At 39.3% G+C, this 22,084-nt stretch overlaps 1 protein-coding gene across 9 annotated transcripts in view; it reads right to left on the bottom strand.

Annotated features, from left to right (window-relative positions):
* ARPP21 (cAMP regulated phosphoprotein 21) overlaps positions 1–22,084 on the bottom strand; it is a 286,537-nt gene that overhangs the window by 227,517 nt on the left and 36,936 nt on the right. For 8 of the 9 annotated variants that reach the window (XR_014592032.1, XM_083880836.1, XM_083880838.1 and 5 more), the window contains exon 1: positions 35–1,006. The gene's annotated coding sequence lies outside the window, so the exon portion shown is untranslated. Of the gene's footprint in view, positions 1–34; positions 1,007–3,141; positions 3,304–22,084 lie in introns of those variants that run through there. The other variant, XM_083880833.1, reaches the window with a different exon arrangement.

Here is a 22,084-nt window from a genome sequence, read left to right on the forward strand (position 1 = left end):
GCGGGGCCGCCGCGCCGAGCCCTGCCCGCCCTACCTGGCTGTCAGCACCGCTCCGCAGTCCCCAGCCGGGCTCCAGCACCGAGAGCATCCTGCCCCGCCGCACTGCCAGCGACACCCGCTTTTCCTTTGCTTCTCCCTCCCCCTCTAGTGAATACCACATCTTAGAGCCGGAATCCTGCAGCCGCTATTAATAATTGCCCATGGCACGCAATAAAGGCGAGCCCCCGTTCCATATACAGCTCCTGTTTCCTTCTCTCTCCGCTCCACATGCTCCAGCCGCCCTGACCTCAAAAATTAAAAGATCACGGGGAGGGGTGGTGGGGGGGGATGGGGCGAATGACTCCAACGAAATGACAGAAAACACATGCTGGAAGAAAAAAAAAAAATAGACAAGAAAAAAAAATCGCGACAACAAAGAACATCACGCCACACAAATGTCGACAGATTCTGCTTTGGCTTCCTTGGGTTTTGTTTTTGGTTTGTTTTTTTTCTTTTTTTTTTTTTTTTTTTTTTTTTTCTTTTTTTTTTTTTTCTTTTTCTTTTTCTTTTTTTTTTTTTACCTTGCCTGCAAACGGGATCTGCCCCCAGCGTCTTGGCGGCTCGGGCTATTTTTGTTTGTTTGATATTTTTGGTTGGCCGGTTTGTTTATTTTGCTGCGGATACGCCGCTGTTACAGCACAGTGACTGTCTTCCTGAAAGACATGGTCTCTTCCTCCGCCTCCGCCGCGGGAGGAGATCCGCCGCTGCTGCTGCTGCTGCTGCTGCTGCCCGGGCGCGGCGGCACCGCCCGACCCGCCGGCCGCCTCCTCTCCTCTCCTCTCCTCTCCTGTCCTGTCTGTCCTCTCCTCTCCTGTCCTGTCTGTCCTCTCCTGTCCTGTCCCAGCCCGGTCCGCCGCCTCTGCCCGTCCGCTCTCGCCGCCTGCCCGGCTCCCCGTCTGGCTCGCTCCTCTCTCCCTGTCCTCCGTCCTTTATCTGCCGCGCTCCCGGGCTCTACTGTCTGTCTGCGAGTCTCTCCCTCTGCCTTTCTCTCTCTCTCCCCGCCCACGCAGCGTGGTGCGCCCCGGACCGCAGGCAGCGCCGCGCTCCGGCTCCGCCGCTCGCCGGCTCCGCGCTCGCTGCGCCCAGCGCCGCTCCCCGGGCCAAAGCTCCCCGGGCCAAAGCTCCCCGGGCCAAAGCTCCCCGGGCCAAAGCTCCCCCGGCCGCCGCACAGCCGCCACCGGCCCCGGCGCCATTGCCCTGCCCGCCCGCACCCCACCCAGCCCCGCGCACGGCCCCGAGATGCCCGGCCGGGCTGGTGTTTGTCTGTGTGTGCGGTGTCTCTGTCTGTCTGTCTGTCCGCCCGCCCGTGTGCCCGTGGCTTCCCGCGCGCCGGCCCCTCCAGTCACATTGTTTCCCTCCAGCCCTCCCCGTCAGCCCATCCTCAGCCAGGAGCAGAGACAAAGCACCCGAGCGGGGCTAATAAGGAGAAAGCTCCTTAATCCCCCTTCGATTCCTTGTTACTCGCTCCCACCCACTCCCTGCCGCCCCTCGACACGCGAACCCCCAAGAAAAATAAACAGGGAAGGAAATGGGCCTTGACTCCAGAGGACAGCTTTAAGTGAAAGGTCTAGGGAGGGTTTTAATTGTTATTTTTGCTGATGAAACCTGACAGCCTTCAGGCTGATCAGCCGAGCTGCTGAAAGGGGTAAAAAAAAAAAAAAAAAAAAAAAAAAAAAAAACAAAAAAAAAAAAAAAACAAAAAACTGCAGCAGATTTTGGGTGGTAGCAGATGAGCCACTAAAAATGGGGCACATGATCCCCTTCCCCCTCCCCTGCCCAGCATGTCTCTATCTAGGATCTGGCTTGATGATATTTCCCTCGGAGCCTTGCTGCACACCATCAAGGCAGAGGGAAACAGGCAATTCACCAGCACACGCGTTTCTGGTACATAAAACCTCTGCTATGCATTTAAAATCCGGGCCTCGTTTTACCCAATTGAATACATCCAGGCATTCATTCTGCACCCAGCCGAGAAAAGGGCATTTACCTCTTTGCTAGGTGGCTATTAATATGCAGTAAATTATAGCAGTACAATGCCAAATGTAATTGCCATAGATCATTTAGAGCAAATCCAGCAATTCAGCTGCTGGAAATGCATGTCTGTGAATAACCATGCATCTAGTACAATGCCCTCTACTACAATAACCTGAAAGGAGACAGAAGTGTCTGGTACTAGCTGCAATTAGTAATCCCATGGATGAAAAAATAAACAGTCAATAAGTACAAAGCAGCAAGGTCTCCTATGAAATATAGAGATCATTTCTGTCTACGGTGATACAAATAACCCAACTCCCACAGACAGACAATTCTTATTTAAAACACACAGTTAAAAACGCACTCCTTTCATGATGTGCTTTCAGAAAGCCCTAGTTAGAGAAGACAGTTTGCCACGATGAATGAATGTAGCAGAACTTGCCTACCAGTAAATATGGACAAATATACAAAAGGCCAGGGGAGAGTTGCAGGGAAATGTTTGCTTTAGTAGGTATTATCCTTGCACCCCTGGAACCCTTCTTTCCCCTCAGAAGCAAACACCTGCTTTTACTGGGGACTGCTGAATGAAATCAGACTGGAAGAATACAGTGAGTGATGAGCCACAACAGGGTGTGCATTAGCTGGCTCTTTGGTGCACGCTTCAAGTGATCAGAGGCATTCAGCCAGGCACACCAAAACCTCTTCTGCTAATGCACCTCCTGATGTGGTTTCCTCCTGGGATGCTCGTGTGTGGCTCCACCTACTTTTAATTTCATTCTTTAAAATGTTCCCATGCTGTGCTACAGGTTCCATCTGAAAGCAAGAAGACCAGCAGAGAGGCTGTAAATGGCACTCGTGTGCTACACCTGGTGATGGGGCAAGGACCAGTTCTTTGCTTTTTGCCATTTGATGTTGCAGCCATCTCAACAACGGACCAAAGTTCATTTTCCAAGATGGTTATCAAAACTATTCTGAACACACAGTGAAATGGAGAGGGCCTCACCTGGCTGCTGCCCATCATTCCTTTACTCCCAAGCAGGGTACCCAGAGACAGGAGAGCATGCACAACTGCACCAGGACACAAAAGCAGTACTCACTCATGCCTTCACTAAATGCTTTGCAACTCACCTCCAGAAGGGAAGGGGATGAGAGTAGTGAACGTTTCAGAACCTTGCTGCCGTCACTAGACACAATGCACATGTAAAACAGCCTCTTGTCCACAGCTTGTCTCCCACTGTTGAGATACTGGAGTGTGTTCAGAGTGGGAAGACCCAAAACTATACGTCAGATCTGTAAGAAGATAAAAAATTAATCCAAGCTGTAGTCTGGCAGTTCATTCCATTCTCTCCTATGAGGTTGGTTGTGCCTGGAGCAAGTTACCAAATGCTAAAAGATGCCAGCTACAGCAAAACCAGTGGAAATAATCAGGAAAAAAACCCAGTATCACTCCAGTATCGTGTATTGTAGTTCTTCAACACAGAATGTTGAGTAGCATCAAACACAGCATGTGCAAATAAGTGAATTTGCCTTCCTTTGTTAAGAACTCACCTCAGACCTTTTCAGTCAGATGCTAATCTGACAGAATATGCAGCCTACATCCCTTTCTTCAGGACTTTTCTTTGTAGAAAGAAAAATCACAATCATTGCACGATCACAATATTGAAGAGGTGGCAAACCACGGCAGTGACTTGCTGCTGCCTGTCCTGATCTGTAAACATGAGCAGGGATAACTGTTCATTTAATCTTCACGAAAGTCAGCAGGAGCTGTGTTTTTAAGCAGAAACAGAACTTGATCAGCTCTTCAGACCTCTGACACCTTTTTCTGTCTGTGACTAAATTTTGAGGGTAATGGGGAAAAAAAAAAGACACAAGACCTACTTCACCAAGTACTTTTTTAAGCAAAACATCAAGCTAATTAACCAGCAGCACATGCTTTCTAGGACTCTGGTATTGCTAAGTGCCCTTGTATAACAGAACCAACATATAGAGATGAAGCACACGTGAACTATATGCACACAAAATTCCTGCAGACAACACCAAATGCCTCAGCTCAAGGTATTTCCAAAGCATGACAACAGATTGTATTACTTGTTCACTTTCTAGCTATGATATCTCAATTTCACTTAGAAATCAAGAAAAACCTACTGGGCTCTCAAAACCCAGTATTAGACTAGAAGTAAGATATCAGAAAAATATACAGAGCTTCTTGCAGTTCTGCAGTCATTCCTGGGAGAGAAGGCACTAGTGTTACTAAATACATTAATAAAATCTTGCACAACTGGTTGCACATTTCTGCTGCTTCGAGTCATTTCTCAGTGAAAAAACCCTCTAACATATAAAGTCAGTTGTGTTGTGGAGTTACGGAGTGATTCAGTTTGAGGCACAGCAGTATGATAAGCTAACTGTTGATGTATTTTTTCATAGTCTTACATGAAAGAGATCAGTTTTAGGGGTTCTTATTTATTTTTAAACTCCTTTCCACTTCTATGTCCTACATGTAACAAACAATTTAATCATGCATAATTTGCAGATGGACTTAAAAATACCATGCGTCTGTTTAAAATGGCACTTAACAATACGTAAATATAGCCAAATTGCTCCAGTTTTAAATACTTCTCAGGAAGAGCTGAAATATTTTTCCAACTACAACATCTCAAGTAAAGGAAAATTACCCAAGTAATTTGTGTAAAGCATGTACTGGTAGCTCAGATTTGACCGAAAAAAAAAAAAAAAAAAGCTTTATGCTCTTCCCAATGAACTCAGTAAGAATTTTGCAATGGATTTCATTAGGATTAAGATCAGGTACCTAAATCTCAGATTCTTTTTTTGGAGCAAGATCAGTGAACAACCCTTTAAAAATATAATCTGTTGCTAGAGGGGCTGAGGCAGCTTTTTTTTCCCCCCACTGAAAGCAAAGAATCATTTCTTTGTATTTGACATTTCAAATCCCCTCTTAGTTTCTTTTAGAAATCCTGAAGTGTTTGATGTGCCATATCTGTGTATCTTGAAAAGGATATTACAGTGTGGAGTTCCTCACCCCACACAAAAAAAAGTTGCCTGATCCCCCCTAAGACTGGAAACTGTAGTTCCTGCAGCACTGCTCAGCTGTGACTTTCAGAAGAACATGAGCAGGAATTTGAACTCTGGCTTTGACAGCTAGCATTTGTGCACATTGTCTCTTGTGTTATAGCCTTTTCTTCAACTTATGTTTACAGGCAGGAGGACTAGAGAACTTTCAGGTCACAGTGTAGGAGGGGCAGTGGCCTGTTTCATGGGCTGGCAGCTCAAAAAAGGATGTTCTAAAGTAATGCAGTGACCACAGAAAGGGCTCGTCCTGGTATCCTGACTCAGTCACATTGCTGACAGCATTGAAAGAGCTGTGACAGCGTGGGATATTCAGGTGGTGGGCAGCTCTCAGTTGCACTGGACAGAAACACATTTCTGATATAGAAACTTAGCACAGTTATACTTTTTATAATATGTATGTGTGGCATGCACAATAGGACAAAGCTACAAAACATGCAGTGGTGAGTAAGAGAAAGAGTAGTAAGAAGAGAGTCAGCACAGTTGTGAACTGTGGTGTTAGAATGGGCCAGAGAGAAAGTGGTGAGAAAAAGAGGAGGAGGGAGAGTCAGTCCCAGGCAGGGAATGCAGTGAGTTGGTTATCTTGAGATCTGTGATTCATTGTAGAGAATGTGCACTACCTGCACATATTGGAGTACTGTAGGAAAGAAATCAGGCTGAGGAAGTTCCAAACTCTTTCAACAGGATTTATGAGCTTTAATAATCCAATGGCTCAGGGTCACCTAAGAGCCCAGGAAGTGCTTGGCTCACAAATACAAGTGGCTCTAAGGAGAAATATGACAGACACAGCATCTGCTGGAGAGTAGTTGCAGCCCTTGGCATAGGAGCCATAAGAGTCACAAACAACTTCAATTGGCACAAAGCAGCTTCCCACCAAGATCTTACCAAGGAAAGTCTTTATCGCCGCCCTCTGTCCAAAGCAAAGTATAAAAGAATAGGTTACCTCCCAGCACACCTGGCCAGCAGGCAAGCTTTGGTGACAATTTTCAGCTTCCACAATAAGATATGGGTAATACAGGCTTTCAATACAGGTACACGGTGTCTTTCTCACTGCTAAAACATTACAGACCTACATCTGCCCTTAAGGTGTCCCAGAAGAAGGGAAGCCAAGGGACCAGGGAACTTCATGGGCAAGCAAGTGGATCCAGTAATGACAGAGAGGAGGAAAGAAGAAAAAAACAATTTTGACAGAAATACCCACTTACCTTACCAAAATCCTGCCAGAGAAATATTAAGAATAGCAGTAAAACATGCTTGTAGAGTCATAGGCTTTGTTTAACTCTCAGAACCATGTATATTTTAGAGAAAACCATCACCCCAGCTGTAGATTAGATACCATATGAAAACCTAGAGAATGAAGTTGGCAAATGATTTGGAGGTGAAAAAAGGAAGTTTTGCTGTGCCAATCAGCCCATGTAACCCTGAACACTCACTAACACTAACTTCTCCTTTGAAATTCCCCCGAACATGGTGCCCTCTTAACCTTTGCTTCTAGAAGGTCTAGTCTTCTCTGAAATGAATGTTTTAAATGTAAGAGTTTTAACAGAAGGCTCCCAATTTACTTGAGGCCTGGATCTACCTTGCAGGTATTTTTCACAAGTAACTTGATGCTACACTACTATGTTGACGCACTTCAACCAGATACCATTTTTCAGTTTTCCTTTAAAATTTTAAAGAATAATATTTATCTTCTCCCATCAGAATCTCTAGAAAGAATCCTTGCCCCAGTGTCTGTGTAACCTGTTTCTTTCCTGGTGCCATAGCACGTGTGTCTCCTGGATGTGTTGATTACCCTACCTCACTGCAGTGTGTGCTCTGAGGCTCACATTTACCACCTTTATTAACTTGTGCAGTGAGAAAAGCAGCAAGCAGCAAACATTGGCCACGAACCTTTTTCAAGAGGAGGTGAGGGTGCCCTCCACAACAGAGACAGTCAGGAGACTAACAGAATTTTCTGACAGATCACTTCCCCTCACAATGAAATCAAGTACTTACCCCCTTTAAGGCCATGTTGTGCTTTACATGCAAAACTGTGTGCTGATGTGCCAAAGAACAGGAGTAACTAGGAAAAAAACCTAAACAAAGTGAGTCAAACCAAACATAAAAAGCCTAACCAGTGCTAAATCAAGCTTTTCAAAAACAGCCCTTTACAAACTACTGGAGGCAACCTCTTCTCACAGCTTATCTATCATCACGCTGGTTTTCTTCATCCTCAGTAGAAATGACCAGAAAAGGCAGATATGTAACCACAATTTGGTACAGTCAGTGTGACTCTACTTTGAACCATCCTACTCAAAGATCCCAAAAGTAGCAACAGCCCTACTGTATGCAGAGAATAATTCTTGCTAAGTCATTTAAAAAGCCTTTCAAGTACTGTCAGTTGTGAAATGAAGAAATGTGGCCTTTGTCATACAATTGGAAGTCTTAGAGGTTTTTCAAGGAGCTATGGGTTAAATGCTACTGAGGTAATCACCCTCACCTCTCCACTTTGACTCATTTGGACCAGTGTTCCTTTTCTTAAAACTGTCAACCAAATATGAGATTAATTAGCATTAATTTAGCAACTTTAAGTGCCTCATCTTCAACACTTGGAATCAACTTTTGTGTTGGCTACTGGTCTGCAGAAAAAAGGTAGCAAAGAAAAAATGAACGCTTACATAAAAATTAGGTCCTTTTGATGCAAAGTGATGGAGGAAGTAGGAAGTCCCACAACACTGTACTTCATGGACAGAACACAAAGACAGATGCTGAAGCTTCCAGCATTTTGAGGTCTTGGGCCTTTCAGGTCTTGGAGTCTTAAGCACAGTTATTTCTAAGTCACTGCCCTTAAAATAATACTGTTCCCTCAAATTTTCTCCAGCTGCCTTCTTTTTGTTTCGCCTTGCCTTATCCACTAGACATATTTAAATTTTCCTTTGTTTGGAATCTACATTTTTTCACGCCCTAAAATTATAGCCTTTGCAATGTACAAAGTCCCTTCATTGAAAGAACAGTACATGGTACAATTTTAGCATCATATAATTTCCTGCATAATTGTTAAATCATTTTCTTCCTTTTCTCCCTCCCTCTCTCTTTTTCTTTTTTTTTCCTTTTTTTTTTTTTTTTTTTTAATATAAAAGAGAGAAAGATTCAAAGTGCATATCCAGAGAGGGATACAGACAGAAAACTTCACTGCCACATAATAACATGCTGCACTGCAACTCACCTTTATTGCAAAAGCAGTCTTACATCAGTGACAAGACTTTCCCTATATATTGCTTCAGCACTGGACTCTGTACTCAAAGGCACTATTGGTTCACCAATGTAAACCTCCTAGTGGGTTTGTGACATTGTATCCCCCAATATCACATCACAAAAATATTAAAACAAAACTGTTCATAACATTTTCCTGTGTACCATCTGGGCCTTGCAAGAAAGCTGACATTATCTGTCAAACTAAAGATAACCACATTTTCTCTCTTTTGTATCGTTAATGTTTGTCATCGCAAATTTCACTTTAATGCTCCAATTACATTATGACATTCTTAGAAACTGAATGGCACTAATGACTTTCATTATTATTTACACACTTCCTTAATTACAAGGCTCTCCCTCTCATTCACAACATGTTCTCCCTCATAACACTCGCTCTGATATAAAGCTAATGAATTTTAAACTTTCTATTACATAAAAGCCCATGATTAATTACCCAGCTTCCCAATCTCTTTATGATGCACAATACAGAGCTCTCCTGCAGTGATGCAGGAAAGGGGAGGGGGAAGTGTGGAACTTTTATTCCCTCCTTAGCGAAAGCAAATAGAGAGATAAATAAAGTATCTTTCTCTTTAAAATGGCATATGCAAATTTAATTGAAAACAAATATACATCAAACCATTCCTCAGGAGAAAGCTAAATATCTCTCTACATCAGCTGCATGTAGTAAACAGGATAATAATGGCTATTCTTATCATCTTTAATTTTTCATGATGAGAATTTTTTAATATAGTTCAAGCAAATGAGAGGGTAGAAGTAAAAATACATGTTTTTTGCATAAGACATATAGTGTGGTATGCTGTATCACCAAGATCAACTATTTATGTGGTTTTAATTATTCACAATACTGGAGTCCCTCACTGATAAAAAAAAAGACAAGACAAAAAAGCCCAAGGTTGTACCAGCACCACACCAGTTGAAGGGCAGTTGTGACAAATATAAATTACTGCACTTCAGACTGCCAAAGGTAATACAATAAAGCAGAGCCTAGAAGACTTTGAAAGACATTGTGAGGGTACTGAACAGCCTAGCAATGAAATTCAGAGCTCACTAAGTACTGATACAGGCTGCAATCTGCACATGTCTCAATGCCTATGCTGCCAACAGAAATTAGATTCTGGCAGCCAAAGGTAAATTTACTGACAGTCATGGGAGAAAGAATGGGTTAGTTAAAAAGTGTGGCAACTCTTACTCCATTTGATGGCCAGTAAACCTGACCTTAAGATTGGGGGGAACCTGTACATATAAAAAATTTATTTCCTGCCATCCCAAGGAAGTGCCATTTTACGCCTTTCCCAAGTTAGTAAAGCAGGAGTCAGTATCAATGCAAATACATACAAGGAATATAGTTCCTAGTGGGACAAAAGCCTATCCCATCATGAATGAATTGATGGATATCCAGCTATGAATGACATACTCATTTAAAGCATGCATGGGACACCTAGAATGATGAAGATTAACTTGTCAGAGCCATTAACCTTTGTGGTGTCTTTATATTAACTCCTGCTGCTGATCTGCTGCAGACAAGAAAATTTGCTTTGTTGTGAGAAAAGCCTTTTTTTTCCCAAATTTAGTTTGTTTTCTTTTTAGTACCATACACTTTAAATGTCTAATCAGTTTCCAATGTAATGGAAAACCCAGGGAGCATATTGCATTAAATAATTCTGTGGAAGCTCAGTACAATACAACCATACCATGTAACTTCACTGTGAAGACTCTGAAGGATGGTAACTATACTTTCATCTGTATGGTCCTACACAGCAAATAACTTGAAATTTTCTCAGGGCCTGATCTAAGGTCCACAGAGTGAGCTAGGAGATCTTCCTACTATATTCATTTAAGCTCTCATTTCAAGACAGCTGCTCATCAGCAATTTGATTTATGAAGCTCCCTAACATCAGAGAATGTTCTGTAGTTTACAAACAAAAACCAAACTCAAATTAATTGAAAGTCAGTCCTTCCATTCTCTTTAATGTTGTTTTGCATGCTGTGTATGTTACAAAAAGTTATTAGAAGTACATCATGAAGCAAAAAGTATAAAACAGTCCTATTGTTTCTTTAAGTCCATAGCTAGAAGCTGAGCTTTAGAGGGCAGGCAGGCTCCTGGCAGAAATTTAACAAGTATCAGATGTGGAAGAAAGACACAGATGCAGAATGAGAGTGGGTCTCAGAATAAAATTAGTTTTCTGATTCTAATAAAGTTACTTTGTTTAGCAATCAGAAAAGAAGGTAACTATTCCAGTTTTAATCAACATGTGATTCAGGGATTCACTATTTTTCCTCAGATATTGTACAGCTGCTCTGTGTAAATAGATGAGTCCTTCTGAAATCTGTTTTTCTCAAGATTCATCTGCTTTCTGTGGCTATTGCCACAGTTCATCTTCTTTTGCTGACTCTGGGGTCAAGAGCCCTGAACTAAGATATCTATAGGATATGTCTTTTATATTCAAAGCCTCCTGATATTTTGGGTAGAGAATGTGAGGCTGTCACAACAGGCCAGATGATGATCCTCAGTCACATTTATATGCCCATAAAGAAATTTCGGAATGCACTCAAAAAGTCTTTGACTGGCATAAGAGATGTCCTATAAGATCTTGAAAAATTGGACCGTGACCTTAACTTCTGTTTTATTTGTTGGTGTTTTATATGGCATATAGTTTTCCTTAAATTTAAGTGATTAATGAACCACAGTAGCTGCTAACCTTGATGACTGTTTCCATGTAAAATAGTTTCTATGTTAGAGACCTTCATAGTTTTCCAATGTTACACAGGAATAATTGTACTTTAAAGGAAAGAGTGCAGTCCTTGGACTCCTTCATGTACTGATTATTAGTAATAGCAGTTACACAAAAGAAATGAGACATCATAAAGTAAGACACAAACATAATAAAACAGCTAGGCTAATCTTTATACAAAGATATTAAAACAACTGCATAATGTTCATAATAATGTCAGAATAGGTGAAATTAGTCACAACTGTGACTAATGGGACACCTAATTTTACCTATTAAGTGGCACGAGGATTTGCAGTTACAATCTTATGATCCATTCTTAATGCAGACCAGACTTGTGATAAATTTACAGCCCACAAGATCTACCGATTAATATGACAATTAAGATAAATATATTTTAATGGCATATGGCCTTATCCTTATGCTGTGTGGCTTTCAACAATGTTTTTGTTGTAATATTTGTGTCACAAAATTCTAGCTGTTTAAGATAATTAAGTGTGCTTATATCACCATATTCCCCCAAAGAGGAGTTAGACATAGGCCCTCAAGATTTCTTATAGAGAAGAAATATTTATCGAGTAATTTGGAAGTGAGACAGGCATGGCAAACATAAATCTTTTTTCAAATCTGTAACTCTGTTACCTGGCCCTGTGATCCACTGCTTATATGAGCATGTGAGGCATGAAGCCTTCTTCTCATTTGCCTGTTCTGTCTAAGTCAGGAGAGCTTCGCAGCTTACAGAAGTATGTGACTGAGAGCAAAGTGCTTCAGAGGAGTGGGGATAGGGCAGAGAGAAAGGCAAGATGCCACTATGAAAGCTAATTAGTGGTGGTGGGGATTAATCTTGCTGAAGCTTGTTCTCACAATTGATTTTGTTGTTGCACACTGTATAAGATCTCTCTCTGTATGAGCCCACGAAAGATGAGCTGTGCATCACCTGAGAAAGCTGCATGTGAAGCAACATCATTAGCCAGAAACCAGGTCTTGACTTCAAATACCAGGGCTCTGATCCTGATTCTACCTTTTATTGAACTGATCATTTTGAGAAATTCAACCTGTTTCCTGGTGGCTTTGTTTGTTCTTTACAGCTGTTACTTCTGATGTTTTTCCTGGCTATTGTAATTTGGGGAAAGTACTATCTGTCATGATAAACTTCTGGCAGGGCAGTCTGCAAAAATGTAACCTCCTACATCCCAGTCTGAAAACAGTCTCATTGAAGAGTTTTGCATTGATCTTGGCAGCAATCTTGTTTGCCAATAATATCATCTGTATGTATTCTTTTGAAATGTTTTGTATTGATTAACACAGTTTTTAAAAACACAAACAATAAATTATTCATTTTGATTTATAAAGTAGTTATAGTAAGTGTTTATTGTAGGGAGAGTATTTTCATACAAATCAGAATACTTAGAAAATAAGCCAGAAAAACCCACAACAAATCAGCATTTCCCTGTATTACAAATGTAATATCTTTTATATAAACATAAAAAAAACTAGGAAGCTCTTTCCTGAAATGCTTCAGAAAAAAGATTAGTCCATCAAGCCAGGAAAGCCAGTGAACATCATAAAAAACAGTGCCTTTATGGAGAACATGTTAGTATCAGCTCCCCTGCATTGAAGGTATGAGCACCTCTGACTGTTCATCACATGAGTATATTGAAAAAATTGTACTAAATCTGCACCAGTAAAAATTACAAACCTCACCAATTTTTTCATAGAATTGCACATGGCTTGATGACCTAGATTAAATTGATACAGGACAAAACCAAGACAGACCAAATCATTTGGAAATACTGCAAATCATGCCCTGCTATGGAGAACAGCACACATTAGGGACATGAATGAAAAAAAAAAAAAAGTGCTGCAGTAAAATCTGAGTGGCACTTAGGTGCATCTCTCATTTTTATTGTTAGTACAATAGTTTGTACAGTAAACTGTATTTTCTGTGCAGTGCCTTCCTCCTATTAGGAGCTGGCAGCTTTTAAGCTTGACTGCAAGGATGAGGCAAGTACTCAGCCTTGCATACCTGAATATCACAGCCAAAAGTGGTGTGCTAATTTCCGAAACAGCAGCAGGGGAGTCATAGTAGGGCCACTAGTAAAAGCATCACAAACTCCTAAATAGCAGAGATCTTTCCTTTTAATTGCAGTGCCTAGCAATTTTTTCAATGGTGAGCATTTGTCCAGTGTTCCCTGTAGGCATTTTGTCAGCTTCTGTGCGCTGCTCATTTTGCTGATGCTTCTTAGCACACATGTTGATAGCTGGTAAAGCCATATATATCTACACAGCAACTTGAGAAAACACGCAGAATTAAAAGCAGACATTGTTTCAATGCCAGTCTTCTCCAAAACTTTTAGTGAACACCTGTAAGGGAGGTAGCCAACAGCTGCATCATGTCTAGAGCAAGATGCCATGCCAGGAGTGTAAGAAAAATTAGATTTTCCAGTGATACAAGACTTCACTCACAAACTATGATGGTAGCATACCTTGTGGGTCCCCAAGATCCATTATTTATGCTATTTCCCTCTTGTCCATTACCATTTACCTCTAAAAAATATACTGCTTCTTACTTTCTTTGCCTTTCTGTTCCTCCATGTTACTGTTCTGTGTCCCCTGCACTCTCCGTTCTCATTTTCCTTTCCCTCTCTCCATATTCATGCCGGAGGGTATATCATGATGAGCTTCTCTAATCAATCGTCTGACTCATTGCCTTATGGCAGAATATTGCCATGGCTAATGACTAATATGACTGCAGGATTTCCAAATGTCATCTTACAAGATCTTACAGACTGCCTATTAACTATTTTTTAGCCTTGCCAGGATTAACTATGTAGCAAAATACAACAGAATGATATAGCATAGTAAACTCATTTCTCAGCAGCTGAGTTCTATTTATAGGTATAGCCTGAATAAAACAGTATAGGACAAAGTATTTCTAAACTGAGAAATGCTCCATTTATGAACAGCTTTTCCTGCGATACTCAAAGTGCTTATTTGCACAGTGAGTGACCAAAAATAGTAGTTGAAACTTTCTACTCTTTGGAAGATTGCAATTGATATTTACATTCATGTTATGATTCATTATAAAAGAAGAAATGTGTGAAACTTCCAAGACAAATAGTTAGATGCACTGTGTTTGTTGATTTTTATTTATGCATACAAAATACTTTTCCCTCTACATTACAACTTTGTGATGAGGAATGGAGCAGTGCATTTTCTCTCTGCAAACCCCATACCTCTGAAAATGAAGCTAATATTTGTCCTCTCATTTAATTGCAGTTATTCTATAATAGCAAATAAGTTTTGTTTTAGTTTGACATGAAAACAACACACTTTCAATAAGAACTGATACACTGATACGTGTAAAAACGTAGTATGTACAAGGACAATTGTAGGTGATTTTAAATTCTGACAAGATACAGAGGATGCTTTGCTGCAAGCCTAATGATGGCAGTCCAGTATTATTTAAAGACACATATGTTAGTTCTATTTTTCTCATCTTGCCATACTCATGAAACTACAAACATTCTCACCCATTTGCCCTTTTCATATTCCTGCACTGACATGAACAAATAACTAGCTAACCACAGGATTTTGATACTTCCTCTAGGCAATCAACTATTACACTCCCACAGTCTGACCATTCCTAAAAAACAGGAGTATTCAACTTTCTCCCTTGCACAAAACTAATTTCAGCATTGACAAATTTCCAAGATATCCATTTATAAATACTTACTGACACCTTCTTGATCAACTCATCTGGTCACCTTGCCACCAACGGTAAAACGACACTGATGTGAAACAAACATCCTCAGGGATACTGTGAGAATGGTGGAGTACTGGGGAGTGGTAATTCTTTGCTGCTGATTGTCAATGAATTAGCAAGAAGCATTATCTTGGGTATAAAACAACAGAGCCTATAGCTAGAGAAGGAGATACAACATCAAACTGGGAAGTGTACTGTAAAGATTGGTGTTAGAAAACTAATGAATAATGTCACAAGACCTTAAACTAGCTATTCTCATTGAGACAGCTTGTTAGATCATCAGATTGCCTAGATGAGAAACTTGCTCCCATTACTTGCGTGTTTGTGGTGTCAAACCCAATTAGTATTTCTCCAGATGAATTTTCATTCATTAGAGCTGGAGAGCCAAATAGAGAAAAAAACACAGTGGAACTGAATTTGTTTCCCCTTCACAAGCAGAGTTTTCTCTGCGCGTAGGTGTCACAAGTATGAGAAGCACACACTGAGATTGGCTCTAATGACTGTCACAGCTCTGTCCCTTCCCCACAGCTCTGCAAGCTTTGCTTTCTCCAACACCCAGCCTCCAGCACGGAAACAGAAAGAAGTTCCACCATATTAACCTGGAAAAATCCAATACAGGAGGAAAACCTCCACCTGTCTACTCAACCAGTGCTACTTTGCTGACAGCCCTCATGTCAGCCAAAACAGGCTATGTCCACTATCAGTGTTTCTTACTCATTCTGTGTATGTGACTTTTTTTCCCCTCAAAGCTCCATATGCAAAGATAAACCACTGCTGACTCCATCTCATGGTTCCACTGTAGCATGTTTACATCAGGTTACTCTATCTTACAGTACAGTAAGAGTCACTTCACTGCTAATATTTCCTCTAAGCGCAGGTTCTGGTCAAAGAAAGTAGAATTTTGGCTGCAAGGTTGAAAACAATCCTCTGCTGAATTCATGCCACTGATTTCACCTGAGCCTGATTTTTGCAACTCATATTTATATGAGGGTTATACAACAGTGGCTAAGTTTTAAAATTGCTTTTTTTCCTGTTATGTACTGTCTTAATCTCATGCAGTATACCTAATACACTTAGAAAACTGATGAAATATTAAGGCAATGTGGTTATCTCAGTTTTTCAGGGTAAATATTGCAGTCATTTTTTTCTTTTTAATCAAGTGCAAAACTTTCCAGGTGTTGAATTTGTAGTGACATTTGCAACATTCCTGAAGCATTATAAGGGTAATCTGTGAATCTTAAGTAGAGATGATCAATAAGGCTTGAGAAATATTATATTAATATTTATATCTCAAGCCCATGATCCTGACAGAGCTGACACTTAGTACATACTCAGTCATCATCATTTTTATCATTTTTCCTGTTCTGTGAAAACACTACTGATGTTGTTTTGATCGCCAACTATACAAGCAAACTATTAAACTCTTCATTGAATAAGATAGTCCTTTTATAATGGGATTTAAAACTCTAGGTGCAATGCAGTCAACATCAAACACTGGCTTAAATCTCTTGCTCTTCAATTCATATTTGTCATCAGAAGGGGGTGAAAGGTTTGTTTTTTTTGGTGGTTTTGTTTTTGTGGGGTTTTTTTTGTTGTTGTTGTTGTTTGTTTTTTGTTTGTTTTTTTTTTTTTTTGTTGTTGTTGTTTTTTTTGTTTTTTTTTTTGTTTTTTTCATTTTTAAAGCATCTGTGGCTCATGATAGCTAAGGTTGTATATTCAGGAATATGTTTTAAATTACCTTGGGGTGCTGTTAAAGAAACCTACTCCCCGCAGCTGAACTGAAATTAGGTTGCTTTCTTTCATTTTTTTTTAAACGAACAGATAATCTGAATGTTCAGTTTTGCATTTGTTATACAATTGCTTCTTTATTCTGAGTCATTTAGTAACCTCCAAAAATAGTTCACTCTTCTTGAATTAGCTGCACAGTGTTATAGATCATGTAGACAGAAAAGCCCATCTCCTTTCTCCTGCACAGCCAATGTGCTACAGGGCTCCTGTATGGGCTGGGTCGTCGCAGTGTATCTTAACTCTAACAGATGTTTCTGCCAGGCTCTCTCAGAGCCAGAAGGGAAAATAAAAGAAAGAGAAGCAATGGATCACAGGTCAAGACAAATTGCTTGGTTCCAACAATAAAACACTATGTCCATGGAGGTGGACTGGGAGAAAAACAAAATGTTTGGGTTTTTTTCAGATCAGTACCCAACAGCTAGAATAGGAGGTGATATCATTTTTGCTATAGAGGAACTGTTTGTTTTGCACACAAACCCTGGTTTTTGATGGAGTCAGAAACTTTGAGTCCCAGCTGCCCCTGTGATGTCCTGAAAATAGGAGTCCAGGAATGAAGAAATGAATTCATTTTCTTTTTTTGGAAATACTAATATATTATTTGGTACTCAGTAGTAGGCGTTTTTCTAGGATTATTTGCTCAGGTGAATTAGATTCTCTTTTGTTTTGCTTTTTAACTACGTGATAGATGTTGAGAGAATTATTTCCAATAAAAAAAAAAGCCTCAGCTGGCTGGTGAGACAAGAATAGCAAAATTAAGAAAGACCAAATGAAAGTATGTTTTAAAATATAGTTTAATCAATAATGTAATTGAATCAAAGACAAAAAAAATCAATCATGAAATTAGAAAGGACTTTCAGGTGAATGACAAGTTACTGTTGCCAATCCAAGCTTTGCTGAGAACAAAAACCAATTTGAGAAAAAAAACAACAACAATGTCTTGGAATTTCACGTACACCTTATAAGCACTCCATGCAATCAATCTAAGAAAGATTAAAAAATAATAATTTTTGTTGCTGCAGCTTGTGGAAAATCCTAGCATTTTCCATGTAATTCTGCAGGAAAAAAAGAAACATACATGTCTCACATTCTTTCTAATGTTCTAAGAGAGTCAAAATATTAATGGGATGTAATACTGTACATTTTTTTTTAAGAAGAAATACAGCTTATTTTCCTCATGTGTCTCAGGCCTTCCTGAAAGCATTTGTTGTTGTTGTTTGATATCAGTTGCCATAAGAAAGCTTTCCCCTATGTGTTCATTTTTGAAAGGGCCTTGGCATGAACTTTCATCTCCTTTTTCTATTTATCTGTTCAAAGAAACTGGAAATAGAAGGAATTATACTCCACTTCCATCACTAAAACCAGGAAGTCCTTTACTGCTGGGGTTGGAAGCAAGGATGTCTTTACCCTGGAGTGAATTAACTGCTTCCCTCCAGGACAAAGCTCAGCTATGAGTTCCCTGAGAAGATTCTTCTCCCACTAGATAAAAGCCTACAAAAATAAGGTGTCTCATGAGGCTCACTATGGGAGGGTTGAGGGGTGACGTGATGAAATCCTTTTTTCATTTCACTGCACCTAAATTTCCTGTAAAGGTGGGGCCATTTGAGAGATGTGCACATGTGTAGAAGTCAGTGGAGTGGATCTGATTCTAACAGAAGCCCACTTCTGATCCTGAAGTACACTAAATAAATACTGAAATAATTCTTTATAAGCTCTTTCCTAGCACTAAACTTGAGATATTTTTCTTTATCTAAAATGTGCATACATGCATAAAAATGACCAAGATTCAAGTGTATGAATTTTGCTAACAATACCCTATAGAATTTTGATGCCATAGTGAGGAGTATTAATTTTCTAGTGTTAAAAATCCCCATTTGAATTCCACCAGCATTGCAATAGAGGCTCAACTGTTTGGCACCACTCAGTGGCTTTTGTACTTTTATGTCAACTCTGAGTCTTCTTATTTCTAAGATAACCACTTTTCAGTTCATATGAGAGCTTCCTATGCTTTTATTCACTGTCATCATTCTTTTCTGAAATACCCTCTAAACTCATAGAATCCTCTATAAAATAAAGTGACCTACAGTTCTATACAGGTCACTCCAGGTAAAAAAGTATTTGTGAGTCACATAACAGCATGTCTACACTTGTCTTTACTGTTCACAAGCACCTAATGATTCCTAATTCATTACATGCCTAATTAATATTTTTAGCCACAAATGCACCTTGTCTGCATAATAATAATAAACCTGCATGTTGGTGTCCCTTTTGTCATCTTACTGGTATTAATGCAAAAAGGTCTGTCTAGGAAGCAAGAGACTTTTTTTTAAAGAATGCCAAGATTTCAACATTCTACTTCAAAACAAGGTTCTCAAATATTTCAAAAAATAAGGAAAAAAGACATGAGAGAAAGCGTGCACAAACCACAAAAAAAAGCTTGCCTGCTCTCCCTGAGATCTTCACAGTCTCCCTGTGACAAGTATCTCACTTGTGGAGGATCATAGCCTGGAACTAGTAAAGCTCTCTGATACCTTCTCCCTCCCTCTTCTGTGATAAAGACTAGCAGATGATCAAGATGCAATTTTCTTTTTCAAGAACAGTTGAACTCTTTTTTGCAGACCTTCTATATTTTATCATGAGGCATATATAATATAATTACAACACAAATATTTGGAAAAAATGTTTTCTTTGTCTATATAGCCATGCATATACATTAATTTCAAACATGAGAAAGTTCATAATGCAGTAAGATTTGAGTTTAATCTTCATACAAAACACAATTTTAAGTGAAAAAGCCAAAGTGGCCTTTTCTTGAAACAGTTTTGAATATTTAGAAATCAGTGACATTCTTAACCTGAAATCAATATCCTTTCCTACAATCTGACTGAATGCTCTGTTCTTCACTTTGTAACTTTTTCACATTACAATTTTCTATATTTTTTAATTTTTTGTTTCATTCTGTAAAGCAAAAAAAAAAAAAAAAAAAAAAAAATAAAGAAGGAAAATGAACTCAGGGCAAGGACTGAGCTCTAGTGAAGCAGTTGATTGTCTCTGGAAATTGTTAGTGAGAAAGCTCTGCTAGCTTTCAATTGTCTTGTGAAAACTAATCCTTGCTAAATGACACTTAGAAATCTTGCATGTGCAATCCTATGTATTAGGTAACCTTCACTTAAGGCTGGTGGAACATGTGAAACAGTGTAGGAAAAAAACTTGGCATGGATCTCTACTCATTTATATGATCAATTTTATGATTTACTGTAGCATATCCTTCAGCTAAGGCAGTTGGTAATACAAATAGGAACTCAGTGGAACTTTTATAGATACATCTAAAGGTTGACACCTCCTAAAAGGATGCTCAAAGCACCAGAATGAGAGCATTTCAAACAACTCCATCATGTTTTAGATAGAGGAATGCCTCTTTCTGATTTTTTTTTTTTGGCAGAGGAGCACATTGAAAGGCTTAAAAATATATACAAGTGCGCACATGTACCTGCAAATCCAGGCACAAACATGAGTTAAAAACTCCCCCTCCTTTTCTTCCTTCATCATATAATCCCAGGTATCATAGGCAAATCTCTGGGAACACAGCACAGCACAGCACATAATACAGGAATGATGTTGTTTTTTCCATCCCGAAAGAAGCCCTGGCTCTGTGGATCCCTGAGCACAGTAAGTGCAGAACCAGGACTCCTGCTCATGGCTGGTGCTTCCAGCACATGTCTGTGCAATGTCTCTGAGACACAAAACACACTGTGCTGGTGCTCACAGGCAGGCAGCAGTCCTCCCAAATTCTCTGTAAATCTCTGCTAACACCATCAGCCGAAGTTCTTGTCATACATGTCGTGAAATCTGGTTTTCTATCTCCCGCCTGAAATATCTTATTTCCTTTTCCAATGGAGAGTAATCCATAGGCTTATGTAGGGGAGCACGTGTTGATGTATCAGACACAGAATGGGATTTAGGAGCATGAGTCATGCTGATGGGAAGTATTTCTGGGCCTGCTTTTTGATAACCTGCTCTTTTATTTCTTTTATTATTTATCTTTTAAAGAAAAAAAAATCGCCATTTGTGAAACTTTACAAGAGCTTTAGTTTTCATAATTTGTAAAAAGTCCAACACGTCAAAAATGTTAAAGATAATGACAGCAGGTTTTTTTCACATCTTTTAAATCAGCTTCTTTGTCTTTAAACAATCTTAGATCAAAAAATATTTCCTGTACTTTCCAGAATTAAAAATATGCAATCTGACTTGAAGCTTTGATTTTTCATGTGTCCAATGCAGTTAATAGATAGCCATATGCATATATTTTCAGTTAAATTCCAACTTTTTTTTTCAACAATCGTGAAAAGCTGGAAAATTTATTTCATACCCAGATCTGCCACAAAAAAAAAAAAATGGCAGAGCCAAGAATTGATAAGTTGATGAGATATTCTATATTTTAACTTTACAACACATTTCTCTGGGTCATTTCCTGAAAAATGCAGAAAAGCTCTCTGAAACTGCATCTCAGCTGGGTTTTTCCCCCCCTTCTATTTTGCTTTGTGAGAGCAAAACAATATAAAGAAGCTATATTCAAGGATGCTGCTGAGTTATTGAACTGTCAGTTAACTTGTATAACACATAACCTTAGAAAATAAATCTATCAATATTTTGGCCTGCAGTAGTCAGTATGTAAGGCTGAAGTGCATCCAGCATTGCATCATAATGACTGATTGATGATTTCTTTAACAACAAAACTGTAGACATCAATACACAGTTGGCCACAGAGATACTCAAAGAAGAGACTTCTAGAAAAATTGCTGCTGTGTTCTTCAATTTCTGCTTCTGGCTTAAAAATTATATCAAATAAAGGCTAAATTTAAAACAGAATATAAAATTGGACACCTGTCCTAATAATTTCCATTACCTTACAGGTAATACATTAAAATGTGTAATTGCTGCTGATATCAGGATTTCTCTTCAGGCATTTTATTCAGTACTTATTATTTCCACAATTTAGTTTTATTATTTACCTAAGTCTCCCTAGAAAGTTAACTTCTTTCTTTTCTTTTTCCCAGCAGGGCAAATTTCCTTCCAAGTCTTTACTATCCATTTTTTTTTCAATTGCTCATTATTACTGATGTTTTCTTAGTCACAGTTTTCTTTCAGTTTGTGCCAAATTCCTTCTATTTGCCTAAGTGGGCTTATTACACTGGCCAGATGTTTAAATATTAACACCCTCAATTAGGAACACCTACAAAATATTTTTTAATGTAGGAAATCACTATCCTGGCATAATGAAAGGTAAGCTTAGGGCTCAAAAACACACGATGCACAGAAAGGGATGCATACAAATAAATGTGGTGAGATGGTAACTGTACATTGAAGGGTAATTAAAGATTCCATGGTATATTGCCATCACAGATAATGCCTCTTCATCTGTCCACAACCTTTACAGAAAATAGATGTTGTA

This window comes from Zosterops lateralis, assembly GCF_965231275.1.
Source record: "Zosterops lateralis genome assembly, chromosome: 1".
In the NCBI taxonomy this organism is placed as follows: Eukaryota; Metazoa; Chordata; class Aves; order Passeriformes; family Zosteropidae; genus Zosterops; species Zosterops lateralis.